The sequence below is a fragment of the Ambystoma mexicanum genome, chromosome 14 (assembly GCF_040938575.1).
Source record: "Ambystoma mexicanum isolate Mex_15411 chromosome 14, UKY_AmexF1_1, whole genome shotgun sequence".
In the NCBI taxonomy this organism is placed as follows: Eukaryota; Metazoa; Chordata; class Amphibia; order Caudata; family Ambystomatidae; genus Ambystoma; species Ambystoma mexicanum.
In genome coordinates this window covers 435805443-435830530 of record NC_090940.1, presented here as the reverse complement: position 1 = coordinate 435830530, position 25088 = coordinate 435805443, and the positions used below count along the sequence as shown (strand labels likewise).

Here is a 25088-nt window from a genome sequence, read left to right as displayed (position 1 = left end):
AATCCAACTCCAGCACCGAAGAGCTGTTTACGATCATTAAAGAATTGGAACACCGGTGCTAACTCCAGACACCTGTGTGAAGGACAATCAATGGTGCACCAGTGTCCAAAATGCCCTAAACAATAAAGTCACAGGCCTACAAACTAAAATTAAAAACAAGAAAGAATCCATAGCCAAACCATCCAACCCCACTAATACCGCCCGTGCCCCCCAACCCTACACCCCCGACCCAACCCCACTCGCTTCAGCTTTTCCAAAGTCTCCATTCTTGAAGTGGAAAAAATCCTTCTAAGCCTAAAAACATCTAACTGTCGGGGCGAACTTTGCCCCCCACAGATCATTAAAGATGCGGCAAGAGATCTCTCGCCATTCATCACCAGACTCATTAATGCCTCATTCTCCTCAGGTACAGTCCCCAGCAACCTTAAAGAGTCCTGGGTCCTCCCCCTCCTCAAAAACCCCAATCTTGACCCCTCCATTCCCACTAATTACAGACCCATCACCACCGTCCCATTCCTGCTCAAGATACTAGACAAGACAGCCTACCAACAAATCCAAAAATACCTTGAAACAAACCATCTCCTAGGTATTCGACAATCAGGCTTCAGACCCCAACACGGGACAGAAACGGCCCTCATTGATCTGAAGGCTCAAATTGACACCCTTAGAGACAATGGAAAAACTGCTTTATTACTTCTCCTGGACCTTTGCGCAGCTTTCGATCTAGTTGATCACAAAATCTTATGTAATCACCTGGACTCAGCTGCCCACTTTTCCCAAGAAGCCATCTGCTGGATCGAGTCATTCCTCAGTAACAGATCCATGCGTGTCTTCTCCACCTCTGCTGCCGCCGACCCCATCCCCATCACATGTGGAGTCCCACAGAGCTCATGCGTCTCCCCTACACTGTACAACGTGTTCACAAAGTCCCTGTTTGATGATCTAGATGGCCTGGGTATCACCTACACAAACTATGCCGGTGATACACAGATCCTCATCCCGTTGACGGGGGATTACAACCATGATTTGTCCATGGTGAACAAGGTGTATCTCATCATCCAGGCATGGATGGCTTCTCACAGTCTATGCCTGAATGATGACAAGACTGAACGCATCATCCTTGGTTCTACTTCAAACCTAACCAAACTGGGCCACAACTACACCAACTTCATTATAGACGGGAACCCGATCAAGGTAGCCAAAGAAGTGAAAACCTTAGGAATATACATCGACTCCTCCCTTTCCTTCCATAAACAGGTTAGCTCTATGGCATCCTCCACGGCCTACACATGTAAGCTTATAAGAGCAGCCAAATCCTTCTTATCCACTCAGAGCTGCATTACGTTAGCCAGAGCCCATTTATTATCAAAACTTGACTACTGTAATGCCCTCTACCTAGAAGCCAGCAAGCAGGTCACTAACAAAATACAGACGCTACAAAACAATGCTCTCAGAGCAGCGCTCAGCATTCCCAGGAGAGAACACATCTCCAACATTAGGAGAACCCATAATTGGCTCAACACTACAGATAAAATCCTGCTCAGAGTAGCCTCACTAACACACAAATGCCTCAACAACGCTGCCCCACGCTACCTGCTCGATAGAATAAGCAAATATACCCCCAACAGACCTACCAGAACCTCCAACGCAAACCTGCTCCTAGTTCCCAGGTTCAAACGCACCAAAAAGGGCTGCAACTGATTCCAGGTGAAAGCAGCCCAACACTGGAACGCCCGACCACCCTCCCTAAGGACATCCCAAACATATAAACACTTCAGACGAAACTATATCCAGTGGATAAAGAACGACGACTACTAATACTACCCAGCCCACCACACCGCCATATACCATGTAAAGTATGCTTATTTGTAAATTTGTAAACTATTTGCCTTATTGTAAACTTGTATACTTTTGCCTCCATTGTCACATTGTAATACTGTAATGCATAGTAACCTGTAACCAAGCTGTGAATAACCTTGTTGCTCCTGCACCCTCATACCCTCGGGTCCGGTGCGCAATACAAATGAATAAACTAAACTAAAACTAAACTAGACCATGTTCTTACCCATCGGCCATGTTAACACGCCCTGTCTCTCCCCTCCATTACATCTGTCTGACTCCTCTCCAAAAGATAGACTCTTCCCTGCTAGGCCATGTTATAACCTCTAGGTCACGTTACAACACCCTGTCTCTCCCCTCCATTACATCAGTCTGACTCCGCTGCAAAAGATAGACTCTTCCCTTCTAGACCATGGTATAACCTCTAGACCACGTTACGATGCCCTGTCTCTCCCTTCCATTACATCGGTCTGACTCCTCTCCAAAAAATAAACTCTTCCCCGCTAGACCATGTTCTATCCTCTAGGCCACGTTACCACACCCTGCCACTCCACTCCATTAAATTGGTCTGACTCGTCCCTAAAAGATAGACTCTTCCCAGTTAGACCATGTTCTAACCTCTAGGCCACGTTACCAGGCCCTGTCTCTCCCCTCCATTACATCGGTCTGACTCCTCTCCAAAAGATAAGCTCTTCCCTGCTAGACCATGTTATAACCTCTAGGCCATGTTACGAAACCCTGCCTCTCCCCTCCATTACATTGGTCTGACTCCTCTTCAATTGATAGACTCTTTCCTGCTAGACCATGTTATAAGCTCTAGGCCACGTTACCACACCATGTCTCTCCCCTCCATTACATCGGTCTGACTCCTCTCCAAAAATGACGCCCTGTCTCCCCCCTCCATTACATCAGTCTGACTCCTCTCCAAAAGATAGACTCTTTCCGGCTAGACAATGTTCCAACCTCTAGGCCACGTTATCACGCTCTGTCTCTCCCTTCCATTACAACAGCCTGACTCCTCTCTAAAAGATAGACTGTTCCCTGCTAGACCATGTTCTAAGCTCTAGGCCATGTTACCACTTTATGTCTCTCCCTTCCATCACATCAGTCTGACTCCTCTCTAAAAGATAGACTCTTCCCAGCTGGACCATGTTCTAACCTCCAGGCCACATTAGCACGCTCTGTCTCTCCCTTCCATTACACCAGTCTGACTCTTTTCCAAAAGATAGACTCTTCCCAGCTAGACCGTGTTCTAACCTCCAGGCCACGTTACCACACTCTGTCTCTCCCTTCCATTACATTGGTCTGACTCCTCTCCAAAAGATAGACTCTTCCCAGCTAGACCATGTTCTAACCTTCAGGCCACGTTACCACGGTCTGTCTCTCCCCTCCAGGCCACGCCCTTTCCAGGTCTCTTAGGCCACACCCTTTCTCACAGAACAACAGGAAATACCCAGATGCATTGTTTCTCTTAAAGCTTCATCCAGGAGATGTAGTTTGTGTTCTTATGGGCAATGAGCCTGGAGGTCCACATCTGACTCCTCCATAGCACTCAGGGTTACACGCAGCATCCACGCATCCTACACATCCTTGCAACTTCCAATTGCATGGTTTTGGGCTCACTATACTAACTGTCACAGGGTTTGGTGAGGCCCCTTTACTATTTTTTGCACTGGCCCACAGTGGCAACAACAGGGGACACAAGACCTCTCCTTTGAATGTATGATTGGAGCAAAGCCATGTCTAAGCCAATAAACAAGGCCTAGTGTCATCGACATGTCAATCATAACCCAGGTAAACACCAATAACCAGCACCTAGGTGGATTTGTATTGAACTCTGTGTCTCGATGGTACTGTAGAACATGCCACACACATACACCACATGCATCTAGTAAAAGCCATGTGTAGCTTCTTGGCTGGAATTTCCACACCTTGAACATGAGGACCAGTTCACTTGCAAGCCATGACTGTGACACTAGCAGCATATCATTGTCGGCCTCATGGTCTATAAGCAGTGCCATGCACCCTTGCCAACACTACAAAGCACACTTCTTTGGAAAGGACAGACCTGCCTTTGCCACGTAGGTGTCCGTTCCGATGCATCTGCCTTCCCTTTGTGCATGCCATTTATCGCCTCCGCCCCATAATGCATGACGAACAGGGGACATATATCTCATTTGGGCTCAAACTTTATGACCTGCACCCTCTTCAATCGGGAGGGTTCGAATTTTGAACAGGGACGTCATTTGGGGGTCGCCAGGCGTCACATTTATTTATTTATTTTTAAAATGGAGGCTTCTGGGCTGTGACCAGCAGCTTGTGGCTCTTTGTTTCTGGAGTGGATGTTTTTCTGTTAGCTATAGCCGTTAATATAGCTCAGTGGGTGGAGCGCTCACTGCTGTAATGTGTGTGTGATCTGCAGCTTGCAGGTTCAATTCGTGGCAAGGTCAATTTAGCCTTTCATCCTGCTGAGGTTGATAAATGAGTACCAACACAGGTTGGCTTATATTGTATGTGTATTTGTTCTAGATGAAGCGCTTGAGCGTAAGTTATTAACACATCATTATCGTTTGGCCTTGGATGTCTGCTTGCATTCACAGTAATTTGGTAATATGGGCCTATACGCACTGATATTCATTTCCTGGTTTGTCAAGGGGTGAAAGGTTGTGTTCCATCGCTTCCCGTGATATCACTTCGGGGTGTGGTGTCAAATGACATCACTTCCTGTGGTGTCATCAGAGGTCAAGGCTCGTGATGTCACTTTCGCTACCGTGGCATTTTGGTGAAATGACGTCCCTGATTTTGAACCATCTTTGTTTCTTTATTATTTTGTGGTGGTTTTGTGCCAAAACCATAGTTACTCCCCCGCACATTAAAGGATAGTTCCGGGACTTTTTTTTTATTGTCCCTACGGTTCGGCCATGTGTTTTTAAGCATAAATCCGTAGATCGTAGAAAACTTTCCTATGGACCTTACCCGACTTTTCGTCCATTAACCCACTCGAAATCAGCCGCCATTTTCTGATAATCCTATCATTTCCCCCCATCGCCCTGGCTCACCTGCTTTTGCGACACTAAATCAAATCAAATCCCCCGCCCCTGAAACAGACTTTATCAAAACATTCATATTCCCCGCCTCTATCCGTGACGTGACTGTGCTGCGTAGGCAAACGCGCCCAGGCGTCTTCTACGCGACTCCACACAGAACCCGGAACCAACACAACACAGCGCGCCACAATTCGGAATATGAAACTGTACTTTTAAATCAAACCGCAAGATTGTAAATTTGGTAAAGTACATTTATTTGACATCAAATGTTTAGAGAATATTCAGCGATTTGCATTTTTATTTGCTCACGTTCCAAAAAGTTTGTTTTGAGGCACGCAATGTTCCTTTGCTGTACACAGGGTCTTAGATCATCTCACAATACAGCGCCACAATTCTGAAACTGTGGTTTAAAAGCAAACGGCAAGATTGGCCATTTGGCAAAGTACATTTATTGGACATCAAATGTTTAGAGAATATTCTGCGATTTGTATTTTTCTTTGCTCTCGATCCAAAATAGTTCGTCTTGAGGCAAGCGATGTTCGTGTGCAGTACACAGGGTGTTGGTTTACGATAAAATAAGCTCTTCGGTCGCACTGATAATCGCATGGCTGTTCCAACAACGAGGCACTAGGCCACCACAACGGTCTGTATGTTGCATCTAGCCGTTAGTACCGCGTAAGGGCATACTTGTACTTGGCGATCGTCCCATAAAATGGTCAGGGTGGTAACGTTGTTCACGCGGAGAAGCAACTGGCGGTTGTAAAAGCCATCCGCCGGTGTCTGGTACTCGTGACACATACAATAATGAAGGATGTACCTGTTTTAAAAACATAAAAAATGAAATTAGTCTCACCATCAGATCTTTATTAAAATTATTCATTTTATATATTAGGTCGGGAAATTATTTCATAGCTAGGACAGTGCAACTGGGTATTATACGTCAAGGGGGGGCTGTAGAATACTGAGACAGTCCCCCAGTGCAGGGGTTGACAGGGAGGCAGTGCAGGTGGAGAGTGGAAGGGCCCAGGACCGAGGTCGCAGACAGTGGACCAGTTGTAGCAGGGGAGAGGGAGAGAGAAAGCAGAAGCAAAGAGGAAGGTTTTGAGGTGCTTCCGTAAAAGGAGATGGTTCTCCTCAAGATAGTGCGCGGTACAAAACAATATGCCACATAGAACGAACAAGTACAACTTAACCCGTCTTTAAAGCTACTGTATAGTAATTAAATTGCGGTATAAACTCATCTAAAGAGTTACTTACATTATATTTGCATTTTCCATTGTGTCTGTGCGTAGGGCAGCCCCGAAATACCACTCCTTCTATGCCGACGTTATTTCTTCTAATGAACGAACATTAAATGGCTTTCGTTTCTGAAATTATATTCATTATCGTTTCTTACGTTATTGCCCCACACCCCCAAAAAGAAGTCTTTCGGGATGGTCCCGGCCTATCAAGGTCAAATAACAATAGAACCTTATACTGAGTCGTGGGCCATTCCGGCACCCGAGAAAAAAATCAAAGCAGCTGACCTTCACTTTGAACGAGCACACATTCCTAGTTAGCTACATTCAGTGTAAGGCCATCTCACAGGACTCACAGAGCAATCACTTTTATTTACACAATACATAGCTACACATATTCAATGGGCCTGCAACATGAGGAGACTCGAGAGAACAGACAATCAAATTACAATCATTTAAACCGTGATGTGTATTTCTCAATGAGCTCTTCTTTAGGTGGACATGGAACAGAGGCAATGTTGGGTGGCAATGCAGTTGTCCCCTGCACAGGTTCGTTCACAACTCCATGTATGTGCCTATCTAGGACATCAACAATAAGTCTCTCAATAAAGTCATATTGCATATCCTCAAACACTGGTTTGATAACCCATTGTTTACTTCTTTTAGTGAAGGCCTTATTGTAGCGAAGCGTCCCTAAAGTTCCGGTCGTCCTACTTTGTTGACGGCCAACATTATGGTTATGTGCCAAGACCGCTAGAAGAGTCCGATTTATCATGCCCTCCATGCCAAAATGCAATCGTTTTGGCCTGTACTTTAGGCACATATTGTGGAACACCTCCAAATCTCCTGTGTGGCAGAGTCCCCTCAAATCTCTTGTTATAGTTTTATCAAATACAATCTTTTCAATGGCTTTGTGAGTGGGTGATGAAGGAATCAACCACTTCTTCTTCCGTGCCTCCTCTGTGGACAAATGGCCATGTTCACAATTGTGGAAATGTTGGTTTGTGGTCCAGCGGTGAACGTTGCTACAGTGTAGCATTACTGACCGCCATTTTTCCAGTAGAATTTCCAACGACCCTCCACATGTTTTTGAGCTCCACCAAAGATGGTTGCTGATTGACTTGGACCACTGTGAAATACCTTGCATATCTTTTTTTTTACCTGCAGCCAACATTTTTTTATTGATTGTTTTTGCAAGATGCCAAACGTCAAATTGGTGATTTATATTTTTGTACTCTTCTCTCATTGTCTTGGCAATTGAAACGTGTCTGTCTGTGGCTATCAGGTCGATCACCATTCCCCGCGATTGTAGTTCTTGCAATGATGCTACAAAGCCAACTTTCTCCATGGGCACTGAGGATGTACTTTCTGAATCCTTCACGACCACCGAACTCACAATTTTCTTACTTTTCATGTCCTGAAAGTGGTAGGTGCAGTACTTGGCTGAAAATCCTGGGCTGTCGCACTGTCCATCACCGGCTAGCCTGAACCGTTTGCCCGCAAATGTACTATCAATAGACATTTTTTCCATTCTCCAAGCTTCGCTAATGGCTGGAAATAGATAATCGGTTTGTGTTAGGAGGTGGTTACATTAACTTCATTGAGTTTACAATCACATCAATTCAGCTGCTGCCATGTAACCTAGTTACCAAGGAACCTTTGTTGTTATGATTAAGCAAAGGTTCCACATTCTAGCAGCAGAGAGAGAGAGGATTGAGAGCAGGAAGACAGCCACAGCTGGGGGCCTTTCTCTTGGATGAACTAAAGAAATAAAGCCTCTCTATAAAGACAAGCATCAACGGGAAGCGTGGTCATTTACTTATTAACATTGGCGACGAGGATTGGGCCAAGGAGAAAAGCCCCCCAGCAGCAGCAACACTGCAGCAATATTGATTACAGTTTGGATGCAAATGGACGGAGTGTTACACTATATGTGTTGTGCAATAGCAGGCGAGAAACACGGCCATCCTCCTGGAGTGGAGTAAACCAGCAAAGCGCATTTTGGAGCGGAGCACCAAGAAAGAAGTCAGTGCCTGGCAGTGGAGAGAACCATAAAAGCATACTGGAGCTGAGCACGAATATTGAGGAGGTTGGATGACCTGTGGATCACAAATTGGATCACCTGTGGATTACGGAGGAGGCTGGCCTGTGGATCACAAATTGCAACTACCACAGACAGCGCTGACAATATCAGCACAGGTTCCACCTGAAATCACACCTTATAAAATTTAAGTACAAGTAAGTGACAGTGTGGCTGTGTAAGGTTTCCTACCTGGGGGTGACATTAATTAATTCACAACATGGCAAACGTCCCAGCCCCAATTTTCTTCCTGCCTACACCAGGTGAGCCCAGAGTGCGTTGGATAGACTGGAAAGAGGGTTTTCAAAAATATGGACTGGCAGCATTTGGACCCAATTTCTCCAATGAGCGCAAAGAGGCGCTCCTATTTCACTGTTTAGGTGCCGCAGGACAGGAAGTGGTCAAAAAACTACCAGAACCTCCAGACATTCCTGATGGGGGTCCATATGAGAAAACATTAGCAAAATTAGACAAACACTACTGTGTTGAAGAAAATATAATTCTTGAAAGGTACAAATTTGCCACGAGAACTCAAAAAACTGGAGAGAGTATTGAGGGATTTGTAACTGCTCTTAGAGGTTTAGCCATCAAATGTAGATTTGACCATTGTCGAGATGAGCATGTCAGGGACCAACTCATGATTAAGTGTTCTAATGATAACATCAGGAAGGAGTTATGGAAGGAAAGAAATCCTTCTCTTGATAGAGCAATTGAGATAGCGAAAATGATAGAACACACAGACAAATGTATACAAATGCTTCAAGTGGATAATACATCTCAAGATAAGCCCAAAACTGATGACAATGAAGCTGCCATACATAAGGTTTCGAGAGTGATGCAGAGAGGTGCGGCAACTGCGCGTCGCACTTGGCAAATGGGTAGGAGACCTGAGGGTCGCCAAGGTCCCTTTACCAGAGCATGGGGACAAGGAGCATCTACCAGAGGGTCGCCCAGTGAGAATGTTACATTCAGGGGTGGCAGGGACTCTGGTTATCCTAGAGGTGCATCAATTAGGAGGTGTTTTAGATGTGGGAGTCTATATCACAAAGCATCTGACAAAGAATGTTATGCATCAAACATTATATGTAATGAATGTGGGGTCAGAGGACACATGGCTAGATGCTGTAGGAATTTTTATACCGCCCCAAGTCAAATACATGAAGTCAATGCAGATCAAGAATTTATATCAATTGATGATGCTGGTAGAGAAGTTATATTTTCAGTCAATGCCATTGATGGGAAGGTCAAGAAAAAGAAACCATATGCAACTGTGTTAGTTGGAGGGGTGCCAGTATCAATGCTCATGGACAGTGGAGCAGATTATACTTTGATAAGTGTGCAAGTGTGGAAGGAGAAATTTGGATGTTGTACATTGTGGGAGAATGTAGTCAGAGCAGATGCTTATGGAGATGTGCCAATAGAAATTTTAGGGTGCTTTGAAGCTGAGCTCCAATTCAAAGACAGGAAGGCGTTAGGGACTATCCATGTAGCCAACAGAGGTGGAGAGCTGTTGTCCTGGAGCGATCAGGCAGAGCTCAAGATAAGACTTGAAGCAAGCCACCCAGAACAGGTTTTGACTGTTGAAGGTGGAAAATCTGGTGGAAAATCGGTCTCGAGCATTGTTATGGAAGGGGCCAGAGGGCATATGAGTGGCACTAAGTTAGGGTGCTTGAAGGGATTTGTGCACAAAATTCGTTTGAAAAGGGATGCCATTCCCAAAGTTGCCAAATTACGGACCATTCCCTTGGCCCTGAGAAAAGATGTAGAGAGTGAATTGAATAAAATGGAAAGTGAAGGGGTGATAGAGAGAATTGATTCCTCAGAGTGGGTTAGTCCTATTGTAATAGTGAGAAAGAGCAGTGGATCTCTGCGGATATGCATAGACCTTAGACACCTGAATAAAAATGTAGTGGCTGACAAATTTCCTTTACCCAGAATAGATGATTTATTGGCAGGGGTGTCTGATTCCAAAGTATTTTCTCTTATTGACCTCAAATCTGCATATCACCAAGTAGAATTACACCCTGATTCGAGAGATCTCACAGCTTTCATTACCCCTATTGGCCTTTTCAGATGTATAAGAATGCCATTTGGATTGATTTCAGCAGCTAGTGTATTTCAGAACGTCATGTACAGATTACTGGGAGGAGAGAGAGGTGTCATGTGTTACCAGGATGATGTGCTAGTATGTGGGAAAAATGAAGCAGAACATGATAAAAGGTTAGAGAGAGTGTTGAACATATTCAAAGAGGCTGGCCTTACAGTATCGTTAGAGAAATGCATATTCAAAACTGACAAAGTTGAATATCTAGGTCATGAAATTACAGGTGAAGGGATCAAACCCAAAGAAAAGGCCATAGAAGCTATTCGCAAGATGGAAGCACCAAAATCCAAAGCAGATATACTATCTTTTCTAGGTCTGGTTGAATTTTATGGCAAGTTTGTTAGAGGGTTGGCAAATTTGTCAAGGAACATGAGGATGTTGACTCGTAAAGGTGTTACGTTCAAGTGGAATGAATCTTGTGAGGAAGAGTTTGGTAAGATTAAAGATGCTATAGTCAATGCACCCATCTTGAAAACGTTTGAAGAAAGTAGACATTCATTACTATTTGTGGATGCAAGTGACTATGGTATTGGGGCAGTCCTAATGCAGGAAGATCAGGAGGGCTTACACACCATAGCATTTGCCTCTAGATCTCTCAAAGGACCTGAGAACAGATATTCAGTGGTAGAAAAGGAAGCATTGGCTTGTGTCTGGGGAGTGGAAAAGTTCAAAAGATATTTGTGGGGCAGAGAATTCACAGTATGTACAGACCATAAACCCCTAATAGGAATATTTACCAAAGGTGGTCTGGAGGGAGTCTCCAGACGCATCATGAAGTGGGTGACATCCCTACAAGGCCTGCAATATGATATGCTTCACATTAGTGGTGAAACCAATGTAGTTGCTGATGCCTTATCCAGATCAGTAGTGAGAGAAACAGTGTCTGAGGAGTCTCCTCTGACTCGTGAGAAAGGTGTTGAAATATTTCAGGTTCATGAGTCAGTAAAGAAAGAGGAGTGGGACAATGCATGTTCAGAGGATGAATTGTACCAGAGAGTTTTAACATTGGTGACGCAGAACAGAATAAGAAACTATATTGGTGATTTAGGCGGGTTTGCCAAAGTTAAGGAAGAACTCTGGATTGATAAAGGATACTTACATAGAGGACATCAGATGGTTGTACCTATTAAAATGAGAAAATTAATAATTGAGCTAGCTCATGTTGGGCATTTGGGACTGCCTAGAACCAAAGGCTTGGTTAGAGCAGAATTTTGGTGGCCTAATCTTGACAAAGACACTGAAGAAGTGGTCAACAATTGTTGTGATTGCATTGAAGGTAATAAGGGTCTCAGGATTCAAAAAGTACCCATGACTGTTAGAAAGCCATCCACAGTTCCATGGGATGAGGTTGCTTTAGACTTACTAGGGCCTTTCAATATCAAGGGTGGGAGAGACACCTATGTACTGGTTGTCATAGATTTATTATCCAAGTGGCCCGAAATATTTACACTAAGAGACATATCCAGCAGTAGCATCATTAAATGCTTGGAGCAATTATTTTGGAGAGAGGGATTCCCCAGAAAGTGTTTATCAGATAATGGGACCCAATTGGTTTCCAAGGAATTTAGAGAGTTCTTGAGTAACCATGGAATAGAACAAGTAACCACTTCATTATATCATCCCCAGACCAATGGGTGTGTAGAACGCTTCAACCGCACTCTCATGGATGCAATTAGAATTGCGGTAGCAACAGGAGGTGACTGGATCAGGACCATAATGGAGAGAACATTCCAATATAGACTAGCACCACACAGTGTTACGGGTGTATCCCCATTTGAACTATTAAGAGGGAGGAAACCTAACTCACACATGTGTCCAGGCTGGATGGGAAGGTCAAAATTCGTAGGAATAGATCTGGAGGGAGTGAGAGAGAAGATATTTGAATCTGGGGTCAGATCCAAGGAGCAATATGACAGGAAGAATGCTTGTAGAGAATTCAGTCTTGAGGAAGGTGATTGGATCAAGATCAAACTTCCCACCAAGGTGCGCAAAGGTGCATCCATATTTTCACAGCCCAAACAAGTTGTTAAAGATTTGGGATCTTCGGTGCTTGTTAAAGGGGGTGGGGTCTGGTACAAGGAGAGGATAGCAATTTGCAAAAAGGTAAACAACAACTTGTAACTGCACTGCAAGGTATTTAAAGCAATTTAATTATTTCTTCATATAGCGGTGTATCAGATACTATGTAAACAATGAACTACTTATGTTCAATGAAATCTATTATCTAGTTTAGGCAAATACTTATATTTTGGTAAAAGGAAGGGAGGTGTTAGGAGGTGGTTACATTAACTTCATTGAGTTTACAATCACATCAATTCAGCTGCTGCCATGTAACCTAGTTACCAAGGAACCTTTGTTGTTATGATTAAGCAAAGGTTCCACATTCTAGCAGCAGAGAGAGAGAGGATTGAGAGCAGGAGGACAGCCACAGCTGGGGGCCTTTCTCTTGGATGAACTAAAGAAATAAAGCCTCTCTATAAAGACAAGCATCAACGGGAAGCGTGGTCATTTACTTATTAACAGTTTGGTATTTGTAGAACTGAGTTTTCGCAATGAAATGAATTCCCACAAACTGAAAGAAAGACTCTAACTTTTTAAAACTTGAACCACTAAAAAGTGCAGCCGCTGCACAAAGTAGATTGCCTGCTGGCAGTTGCCCCAGCATGGGTTGTGCAGACCATGAGAAAGGATGATATTTTGTACAGGTGGCATGTATTTTAAGGTTAGTGCCTCGAATTGCAAGAGTCACATTAATCAATGGCTCCCCACATACTTCCCCACCAACCGAATGCCCACATTTCATCCGAATAATAATATCAATCAAACAACTATCGAATACAATGAATTTGGCCTCTTTCCTTATACTGTCACTCTACATCCCAGCTGGTTCGGCCTGTAACGTTGAGGACATGTCACTCACATGAAAGGTAGAATCTCTGATATCGTCTTCCGCTATGTTCAGTGATATTGATGGTGTTTCATTGTCGTCCACTTCATTCTCTTCCATTGCAACATCTATTCCTTCTCCGGTGATGGGTGAATAAAACAATTTCTTCAACTACCAGGAGGACATTCACTATCAATGGCTGGATGTGGTATAGCTCCGTTGTCAATCACTTCATATTCTTCCCATTGGCACGATGCATCTCCAGTCTCAAGTCCCTGCCAAAAGGTTTGACAAGCAACATCTCTCGTTCGCTTCACTGTCTGTGTAGATCTAGTTCGTACACCCACTCGCAACTAGAGGACAGATTGGAAAAGGGATGTTCAGTTTAAACACAACTTACAGTATTGAACTATTAACAGTGAAAAACAACATAATATAGTGACCAGGACACTAATCCTCTTTTGCTTTCTTTTCTTTGAAACTTTCTTGCCTCGAACTTCAACATCGGGACGCTGTTGCTCCGACTCGTGTGTGCATATCTCCACTTCCTCTTGCGCTGCAACGACTATATTTTCATGATAAGCACATCCATCACGCACTGACGCTCCATCGACTCCCTGAAACATGAAACATAGAACTTTCATTAGTATGTATAATAATATTGAAAACACAAAATGTACTTGGGGACCAATACCCACGTACATCTCAATAGCAAAACACGAATGAACGCTTTGTGTAGAACATTCAAACGACAATTATTCACGCATTGTTGATCTAGTTAGATGGAACTGTCAAGATCCATACCTCGGGCTCCTCATAGACTTCCATTGATGATATTATTGAAGATGATGCTTCAGTGACTCCCTGAAACACAGTAATTGCATTAGTATGGTTTTCTATTTTGTTAAAAAGAACATAAACTTTGTGCAGGTGTCAACGGCTCATCTAAATAGACCTGCACAAATGATCAGTTGTCTAAAATAAATAATGGATATCTAAATATGATTCGATTTGCTCGATCGTTGGAAGTGTCACCACCCAGAGATCTGCATCAACTACTAGGGGTGATGTTCTTGTAGAAGAAGCTCCGTCATCTCCCTGAAAGATAGTACTTGCGTTAATAAAGAAGGAAGTATAGCGGATGTAATCACGTAATATGATTTACTGTCAGTATCCATACCTCGAAATGCATAAGAACATCAAGGGACGATGTAACTGCGGTGCACACTTCTGCAAGCTGTTGCGCCGACCCGTAACTGCATGCTCCCCCTTCTTCTTGGACTAATGCTCCATCGACTCCCTGAAACATAGGACTTTCATTAGTAATGAACACAATATTGAAAAAAGAAGACACATAGGAGGGCGACGACAGAAGGACATATCAATGGCTAAAAACGAAAGAAACATTGTGTGTAACAATCACGCTACAAGAATGCAAGATCTGATGATCTCCATCGATGGAACTGTCCGGAAACGTACCTCGAGCATCTGAGTGACATCAACGGTTGTCGTCAATGCGTTGGACTCCTCAGCATCTCCCTGAAAGACAGTACTTGCATTATTTTGGATAACAATAATTAAAACTGAAAACAAAGACTACAGGACGAGTACAAGGGTGTACCATTAGGTAAAATAATCACACGATAAATTAAAACTATTGATTTACATCCCTAAAACAAGTCAGTGGCAGAATAGCTAAGTAAGATTACCCGATAGGCGCTTGAAGTGGCTGATGACTGCAATAACGACACGGATGGAGAATCTTCCGCCTTCATATTGAGTGGATACATAAATGGGGAAATTATTGTTAGCAAATGCTACACACTACCGCAAGGCCGAGAGATAAATACGTAAACTTGACTCACCAGTGGAGGGATGTGGACGAATAGAGTGGGAATAGCGGTTGAGAGCAATTTTCGCTTCGCTCGCGGTGTGTTCTTCTTTATTAGCAATGATGTGGAGTACATGTCTGAGCTAAAGTGCCTGCTGCAGATGCGGTATCGATCACCCCTCTTGTCCGCAAAGACTTCTAGGACTCTACTTTCAAGCTCAGACGGTGGATATCCGCAATATCGGACCCATTCTCTTATCTGATCTATTGTCTTAGGGAAAACATGCATTATAGTACCTTCAGATTTATTATGGGTCTTCGAAGGGCAACCGCCAATGGAACAGGCAGGCATTGTGGAAAGTTCTGAAAAGTAAAGATCAACAATTCTCTATGAATACCAATGTGTTAAAAAATTAAATGACACATAAAAGGTTCAATGCAAGGTTCGTTTTGGTTCTTGGAACTATACATGTTATTCACATGCGGATAAGTATTTGAATAACTTTAAAAAAATAGAAAAATAATTTGACTAAACTCAGAACATGTGACTAGTTCCTTGCATGTACTGTCTTGAACGAAAAGAAATTGGACGCAAAATGATTATGGTACATGGCCTTACCTTGTCGAACAAACAGTTAGATGCAGGGATCAGAGTAGTTTCTTGTCGTAGAACAGGGAGCAGTTCACAGGTTGCAAACTGACGAGTTTCCTCGAAGTGGTCACGGAAGTTCACAGAGACGAAGAGCAGATAACCAGCACCTTCACGGGTTGACTAGCAAAGCGCAAAGAAGTTCTCATTACAAATATGAAGTGGGTTATAAAGAATTCGAAACAGGGGTGTGTTTGTGAATGACGTGTATATGTCGTGGCATTATGTGGATTGCAGGGGGGCGTCCAGCGTGAGGGGGGATGCTTGGCAGGAGACACGGGGTCTGGAGGTAGACATGGGAACAACAACCCATGCTCTATAGACCACTTTGAAGTGTACATGGTCTTTGGCACCTCTTGGCCTTTATCGCTCCCTGACAGCTCCACTTGCCAGCACAAGTACCCCGGTGCGAACTGCCTTTGATAGGGCGGGGGGTGGATTGGGGCGGTGGTCGTGCAGACAAGACACAGGAAGACTCGTGAAAGGAGACACACTTATGTGGATTGCAGGGGGGCGTCCAGCGTGAGGGGGGATGCTTGGCAGGAGACACGGGGTCTGGAGGTAGACATGGGAACAACAACCCATGCTCTATAGACCACTTTGAAGTGTACATGGTCTTTGGCACCTCTTGGACTTTATCGCTCCCTGACAGCTCCACTTGCCAGCACAAGTACCCCGGTGCAAACTACCTTTGATAGGGCGGGGGGGGTGGATTGGGGCGGTGGTCGTGCAGACAAGACTCGTTTGCCGCAGGGCCTCACCAAGGAGAGGCCATCTAACTGCATGTAAGAGGCAGGCTGCAGGATCTAGTACATGGAAGGCAGGGGATGAGTTTATAAATACCTCACCCTCCCAGGAGAATATATGGGTGCAGTTCACCCTGGAGACCCTGGATGCCTAGGCAGTTAGTCAGCAGCAGGCTGGCCTGTGGTGGCAAGGCGGCACGGGCCAGAGGGGGTCATCTCTGTACCCGGTGCCCAAAAGGATGATTTATTATGATCAACCATATTGATTATTTACCTATAACCATGTTTTGTATCAATAAAATCCAACGGCCTTTTATTGCCAACGCTTGAACAAAGTGGTGTGGTAAGTATTTTTGGGGGAGGAGGCAAGGCCGGGAGGCTTGATGCCAACCCGCAAAATAACATATGTATGTCTGCTGCATATGGGTTCAACGGTTATGTGGATTGAAGGTGGCCGGCCAGCGTGAGGGAGGATGCTGGCCGGAGACATGTGGTGTGACAAGACAAGGCACAGGAAGACTATTCAATGGAGACACACTAGATTCATTTAAAAAATCAAAACAACCATTGTTAAAATATATGTTGGGTTTTATTTTAGATCTTAATTTCAATTGAACATAAATAATAAACATTACACATTGTAAAGTTCCAGTTGCAGCACATCCAGGGAAAATCCGCGGTATTGTCCACTGTCGCTGGGGAAATGTTGTCTAATGGCAAGTACCGCACAGGCAGGTATTACTCTCCGAACGCGGTGTCCGAGCCTCCCGTGAAGCCACCAGCCTGTACCACCTGTGAAAATGAAAGATGCAAACTGTATTAAAATGACAAAACTTTCTTATCACTGTCGATTCAGGTAAAAAATGTCATTCTGCTTTGAAAAAAATTCTATCTAGAAAATGCACAATATGGAACCAATTTACATGCATTCGAATGATATGTAGATGTAATTTTATATGTGGGAGACGACCATGAAATAGTAGTAGCATCACTGACATCACAACCAGAGTATACTTACTCGTTACTAGGATTACGCGGACGAACAGTGCCGCGAAGTTCGTGCATAAGCACCATCATCATCCTCAACACGGTCCGTGAGAGGCAGGCTTCCCTGAACTCTGGCAGCTCGGTGATGCATTGCGGACTTGGCTCGCCTTCCGAAATGTAGGCCAAGCACCCGGAATTTTCACGGCAGCAGCAGTTCTCCTCCTCAGTTGGCATTAGCTCGCACCGATTGCACGTGCACCAGGTGGAGATGCCGTCCATGCAACATTGTCCAGGCTCTTCATCCGTTGACTGGTCCTCCCAACTGCCGTCCGAATCCCCATCGTTTTCGCGTGCTTGCCTTTCCAGTAGTTCTTCCTCGGTGTACTCGGGCTCGTACATATACGGCATTATTGTAGCCATTGTGTGGTAAAGAAAGTAAAATAATTTACAGAGATGGTACAGGTGTTCACAAGGCCTAGAAGCGGCGAAGGTAGCTGACCAGAGCACAGAAACGAGTCACAGAATACTCAAAGTAACACAGAGAGAGTAATGGAATCGAAAATCTGCTGCTGTGTGTTGTGAAACGGTGTGTTTATACTTATTGAGGAAAGAGGCGTCCTGCCATTTCCATGGCGACACTTCATTAGCTGAGGCGCAGCGATTGTTGACACGAAACGTGCTTTGGCGTTGGGAAATGGGCGGTACGCGTCTGCTGATGTCAGGCTCAGGGGCGGGGGATTTGATTTAGTGCCGCAAAAGCAGGTGAGCCAGGGCGATGGGGGGAAATGATAGGATTATCAGAAAATGACGGCTGATTTCGAGTGCGTTAATGGACGAAAAGTCGGGTAAGGTCCATAAGGAAAGTTTTCTACGATCTACCGATTTATGCTTAAAAACACATGGCCGAACCGTAGGGACAATAAAAAAAAAGTCCCGGAACTATCCTTTAAATCCCTTTATGGGTCAAATAACCTCTAAGAATTAGAAAGACTCACATGTAAACTCAGTAGTGCACCAATATTCCCCCTTTATTTTTCTCACTCTTCAATCTAGCCAGATCCTTTCCCACCTTTACAAACTGCAACACTGGATGGTCCCTGAGGCAAAACCATATTCTCGTTAGGTTCTTGCCCCCCATCTTTGAATCCATCAATGGTTTTACCCTCCCACTATCTCACAGAGTGCATCTCATTATACTTCACCTTCGGACTCACTGCTCCTCCTCTCTTTGCATCCTATAAGTCCCCTCACCCCTTGTTGCTCCTTTTCTTTACATGCCCCTCTTCACTGGAAGGTCCTTCCTAGCCTTCAAAGCCATTTCATTGGTGGAGCTTTTCAAAATAGGCCTCAAACTCTTCCTGCTAGTAGCCGAATGAGCCCTCCTAACTGACCATCGAGCCCCGCCACTTTGCTTTCCGCATACAGGGTTAGACCCTATACATTGTAATGATGTAAATGCTCGCCTTAGGTTCTCAAAGTCAGAATAGTTATGTTGTGTCCTCTCGTCGCGGTCCCTAGCCTATGCTCGCATTGTATCCCCCTCATGACTCAGTCTACCTCACCCTGTCTACCTCACCCAGTCTACCTCACCCAGTCCAACAGTTCTCTGTTGTAAAAGCTTCCTACCCAGGGACTGCGGCCAACACCTGTTATTTCTTAGTCCAAAAATAATTTATGTTCACAATCATCCTCTGGTTTTTCATTGAATATATACAAACGAATACTGATTTATGTTATGAACAACATAAGCACTGGCCTAAAACTGGTCGTTGACGCTATGTCCACAGCATTTAATGTCTGATGAAAGATTGCTAATAGCCAACTCAACATCTCCTACCCTAGATGCACCCACCTATTCTACAATAGCACCCTCAATCTGCCACACTATCTCAAGACAACAAGCATCACACAAATCAAGCACTCACTAAACTCCCCAACTCTACCACCCACTAACTCATACACAGGTGACGGGCTCCGGCTTGCTGAGCACCAGCAATCAGAAAAGCCCTAACAATTACAACGCACAAAGCCCATGCACACCTGCTTGCATAAAATACATGCACAGGAAATCTAATAGCAACCTTTGTTCTACGTCTTTTGACATATGTGCCGGATTGCTATCTGTAAGTGCGTGCAAGCTCAGTTTTTTTTTCATGAAATTAAATGATGCTGGTAATTCTGTTTCTGAAAGGGAGGCCTGCTAATTAGACCCCCTTGAAAATGCTCCATGCCAAAATTGTAATGCACCCATATGCCTTGCTATAACCAGTCCACTGACATCTATGTATTGACACATAGCATGTTCAAAGGTTATCTGTGCATCCCTGAGAGCTGCTGGGACACAAAGTTCCCGTAGGTAGAGGTGGCATTTTAACAGTCTGGACCTCTGATCTGAATTCAACTGATTGTGAAATCTAGACAATCTGGTGGCACGCACATCTGTCAAGATAAGCCATGCTTAGTTTGGCATGGTGACTGCTAGAATCCCACAAAGACAGACAATTTGTTATCACACCAGTGTTGGCTCTAATAGATGACATGAGTAATCCTTTGACTTGCAAGAAAGTTTCAAGGGTTTTATTACAAATCGGTCAGAAAGTACTGTGCCTGGAAGCAATGATAATAGACAGGACATTTGTTGGTCAGATGCACCGACTGGACAAAGGGTGTGGGTGTCCCTCTCTCTCATCTCCTGTGGAATTCCAACCTTAGACCAGTAATCTTTAAGCCCAGTGCTATCGGCGGGTAAAGCCTACTGCCTATACACTGCCTTGTGCTAATGGTATTATCCCTAAAACAATGGCTCACTGACTCCCTCAGGGACTTTCTGCATATCTCAACACTCGCAATGGTTAGTACTAGCGGGCGGTGTATGTGTGCCTTCTCAATATGCAGCTCCGACTTCTTTACTACTCGCCTCCTTCCTCTACTCTCCCCCTCAGCCCAACTCCACCCACCTGCACTCCTTCCCCCATTGTTCTCTTCTATCGCTCTGATGTTACTATCTCCACCCTTGGACGTTAATTCTCCTCCCAATCTACTAATACCACTCCTCCCACTATTACCTTTTACACACTAGTAGGCTCTATCTTCTACAAACTACTACTACGCTCTTCTCTTCATGCTAGGACTACTTTTCCTGCTCTCCATACTACTACTTTCATTACGATTAGCACTCGCACTACTACTACATAACTTTCTACACACTACCACTACTGCTACTCTTGCTGCTACTGCTCTCTCGGCTCCCATTCTCTCACTACTACTACTCTACCTAATACTGCTACTCTCCTCTCCTCTCCATCAAAATCAGGGACATGGAGCCCTGATCACCTTCCAACTACAATGATTCTCGCTACTCTCACACCCTTCCAACCACTCTACTACATCCTACTACTATTCCTTGCACCCCGCTTCTACACTCCTCTGTACTCGTCCCACTCTCTCCTAACACTCTCTCTCTCAATCTCACGTCCTAAGCTTCCACCTGGCCACTTACTGCACTACAATACACTACACTATACACCACTGATACCCCTCTCTCAAATACCTCACCTTTTCACAGTTCTGCCACCAACTCTTCAATACTCCACTCCATTGTCCTTCATCTGCCTGGCATCCTGGTCCCCGTCCAGCTCCACCTGCAACCCCACCCATATGAACCAAATTCTGGCTGTCTTTCTATCTACTTCTATATAGTGCTTCTGGTGGTTCTGTGTCTCTCTCCCTCTCCAATTGACTGCAACACTCACCTGTCTCCTTGCACCAATCGGGGCATGTCTTTCCCCCAGGAGGTGGGCTACACAGCTGAAAAAGCTTAAAAAAAACCTTGTACCCCCTCCCATTTTTTTCCAGCACAGTTTTACAAACAGTCTGCTGTCATGCTGTGGGCTGAATGTTCGTTTTTCTGTTTGGAGGATACATTCTCAGCTTCTCTGGTTTGTTGGATGTTGTTGGATGATGTTGCAATTTCACAGTCCACTGGAATTTGTTTTTTAGGCACTTCAGGTTGTTTGCTTCCGGTCCAGGTTTCATTGGCTTCTTGCTCTTGTATTGTGGGAGATTTAGTTCTGGAAAGACAGAAAAGGAACTATGAAAATCAACTGTATCAGGAGGCATTGAGATCATAGGAGTGACATCAGTGTTGACATAATTGGCACAATGGGGGGTGCAGGGACTGCTGACCCCTCAACTCACTCTTCACATACCTGGGGCAGGACTTGTTCTTAATTATTTTAGTGAGCCTCCTGCTCTAGTTTGAGAAGGGTCACCCCCCTCCCACCTTTTGACAGGGTCATGACCCTGACCCTGTCACACGGCTCTGTGCGCAAGGCCTAACTTTGACAGGTCTGATGTTTTTTGGACTCAAGACTGACTGTCACCACAGCTGCCATGTTGAACAGTAGCCAGGATACTGCCTCTTTGATTCTCCTGCAGGAAGACTAATACCTTTCCACACAAGGCATAGAAACATCCCCTGGGATGTCCTCTGGGAACTGTGCTTCAAATCCAGGCATTGACATAACAAAAGCCTCCCTCACACTAGAGCGCAGACTTTGGTAGGGTGTGGAGTCAGAGTAGCCATAAAGGGGAGGTAGGCCTGGCGAAGGGTCCCAGCATTTTGATTTCTGTAAAGCAAGGTTCTCTGGGTGTGATGTCATAATTTAATGTAAGTGGTCTTGTATAGCACCTATCTGCCATTGTCATAAGGCAAAGGGCACCCAGATTGCACCCCTCATGACAGGCTTGCTTCGGACCAATCCCCTGAGACATTTTCCCTTTAAAAGGGAAGGTGCACCCCCTCATTCTTTAGTCCATCAACAGAAAAATAAGGATACCTTTTGGACCTCTGTTGGGAGTTCTATCAATTACAAAGTCCTCTACCATAGAGAGGAAGACAGAAGTCATCCAAGGCAGAGGAGATCTTTGTCCCCTAACCATCCCCAGGGAATAGTGAGGGTAACTTTTGCTGGACCAAGGCCTCTCTACCGGCTGCACTGTAACCAGGTTCCTCTTCAATGAAGGGTAAAGATCACCTGTAGGTGCACACAAAGGTCTTTAGTGGCAATGCAGAACAGAAGGATTCGCCTTTTCCCCGGAGACCCTGAATTGGCACTCCCAGCAACCCACAGGTTAAGGAACAGCTCTGGTTGGTTATATTTCATTTTTTGATTAAAAGTCTATATTTCTATAGAACCTTGATTGGACATTGTTTTATTTTGTAACCATTGTACTTAGGTTGTTTGGGTTGCTACTGTTATCAGCGTGCGGCCCTCCTGAAGATATAGTCTGTCCTCGTTCTGCACTAAGGCGAAGGAGGTCCACCTTCCGGACTGTGCCTGTTTCCTCTTTATGAATGGGATTACTGCTGGTTTAGTAGTAGTGTGGGGATGAGTGTGCGCTTTGGCCACGATGCATCCCCGTATTCCTTCAGTGCAGTAATCAGTTTGCCAACTCCATAGCACCACCTTTTTATTCGCAGGACCCAAGTTCCAAAGAGCGATTTATGGTAAAGGGTGCATTATAGGAGTGTGATGACACAATGCACTCCCTAAGTAGTGTGGATCTAAATATTATCTGGTTTAGAAAAAATACAAATTATAATTTAGTGTGATTCAAAGTGCGGGGTAGAAAACATTGATCCTGGCACATGAATCCAATAACAACATGAGAACAAAAAAAGGGTTTCCAACAGTTAGGGAACTCCTGTCCCTTGCACTCTATCATAGGCATATAATAAGCCAAAAAGTTTGAAATTCTCTGGAAAAGAGATTACAGTAAATGTAAAGGTACTTTGGTATGTCCTAAATTAAATTGAAAACCTTCATCTTAAACACACGCGGTCACTCCTCTGGGGCCTGTGGCAGTTTGTCAACAGGTCGTGGTAAGAGTGTAAGGAGCGGTCCAATTAGGATCCTTGCTCCCGTCACAGGCCCCAGAGGAGTGACCGCGTGTGTTTAAGATGAAGGCTCCATCTTCCTAAAGTGTACTCGCCAATGCCAACGCCCCAAGCCAATGTGCTCATTGGATCTGACCACATTGGATACTCCACTGGAGAGATAGGGTGGTAATTAGCCAGGCAGGAAGGGTCCGCAGGCAGCTTTTTTAGGAGAGGGTTCACAAGGGAGTGCTTGAGGGGTAATGGGAAGGATCCAGTGGCAAATGAGTGGTTGCAGAACTCAGCCAAGGAGGGAGCAAGGGAGGCAATGTTGTCCTTGATAGTTCTGGAGGAGCAGGGGAGCACTTGTTTGGAGGAGACTTTCATAGAGCAGAATGTCTTGGTGACCTCATCCGGTGCTAAGGGTGAGAAGAAGAGTAGGAGGGAAGGAGGGAGGAGGGCTGAGGGAGGCCTGTGAGCAGGTGGGGGAGGTGGGAGGGGGTAGAGCAGAATGCGAACAAGATGTCCTGAGTTTTGGATGTGAAATGAGAGGCCAAAGCTGTGCAGAGGGCCTGGGAAGGAAGAGGAGAATTGGAGACTGCAGTAGGATTGCTGAGTTCCTTACAGATTTTGAAAAGTTCAGCCGTGTTGTTGGTAGCCGTCGAGATGCTGGCTTGGTTATGGGCCCACTTCTTGGAGTGGATGGAGAATCTGTATTGCCATTGGAGCAGGCAACAGGCCAGTTTGTCAGAGGATGTGCTAGAAGTCAACCACTTCTGCTCCACAACTCTGCACTTGATTTTCAGCAAGGAAAGGTCGGGATCATATCAAATATTGCACTTGGAAGCAGGCTTCATGCGGATCCTCATGGCAGGGGCAAGGGTGTCAAGGTTGTTGGAGATGGAGACCTAAACATTAGCAAGGGTTGAGTCGGTGGGAGAATCAATAGCAGGGGTTGGAGAAGGAATGAAAGAGGCGGCAAAAGCAGCAATTGACACTCTCTTCATTGGTCAAATGATGGCGAGGGAGACTGGCAATGCGGGCAGAGACTGGGCCGGGGGGAGACCAGGAGCTCCAGAGGAGAGGAGAGCATGGTCAGAACAGGAGAAAGGTGTACTGAGACGGTAAGAGAAATGGATGTCTGCTGAGATGAGCTTATCCAGGGTGGGTCAGACCGGAGGGAAGAATGGTGAAGGAAAGAGTCACAGAGGTTGGAGAAGAGTAAAGTGGCTACATCAGGAGAGTCAAGATGAATATTGAAGTCTCAGAGGAAGAGGAGCTTAGCGGTAGACATCGGGAGAGAAAAGGCGAGGTTGGCCCACTCCCATAGGAAGAGGGGGACTGGCCCAGAGGTCCTGCCTGGGGCCCAAAGATGGACCAGGGGGAAGATATCAGTCAGTAATAACTTTGCAAATATTTTGGCAGTTAGACGGTGCTGAACCATGCTACTTGGTGTCGTTCGCAAGCTCTTTTTGGTTCGAGTAGGCGGCAGTCGCGATGGTCCAGTGGCAGATTGGGGTTCTTTCAGAGCATCTACTTAAACTGTATGGATCTAGCGGTCACCAGGTTTAGTCGGCGGCTGAGGTTCGACAGCGGTTGAGCTGGTACCACAATGCACAGCCAAGTCGATTGAAAGCAGAGCCTTGGAGTTTTCTGATCAAGGGACACAGGATCAGGTCAATCGATTTACAGCAGCGGTGATGAAGAAGTTGGTACTTCGAACAGTGACTCGAGCAATGCAAGGTAGCAGTTCTTCTTTGGTTTCAGTTGAGGCAACAACACTCTTCAACAGGCATGGTGCA

The 25088-nt window shown here is 45.0% G+C and overlaps 1 protein-coding gene and 1 long non-coding RNA gene across 5 annotated transcripts in view; one reads left to right on the top strand and one right to left on the bottom strand.

The window, feature by feature from the left end:
* LTBP2 (latent transforming growth factor beta binding protein 2) overlaps nt 1–25088 on the top strand; it is a 1918131-nt gene that overhangs the window by 249689 nt on the left and 1643354 nt on the right. The window lies entirely within an intron of this gene.
* Nucleotides 19971–25088, bottom strand: part of LOC138527309 (uncharacterized) — a 46824-nt gene continuing 41706 nt past the window's right edge. The window contains exon 2 of the long non-coding RNA XR_011283882.1: nt 19971–21478. This is a non-coding gene — a long non-coding RNA (uncharacterized lncRNA). The remainder of the gene's footprint in view (nt 21479–25088) is intronic.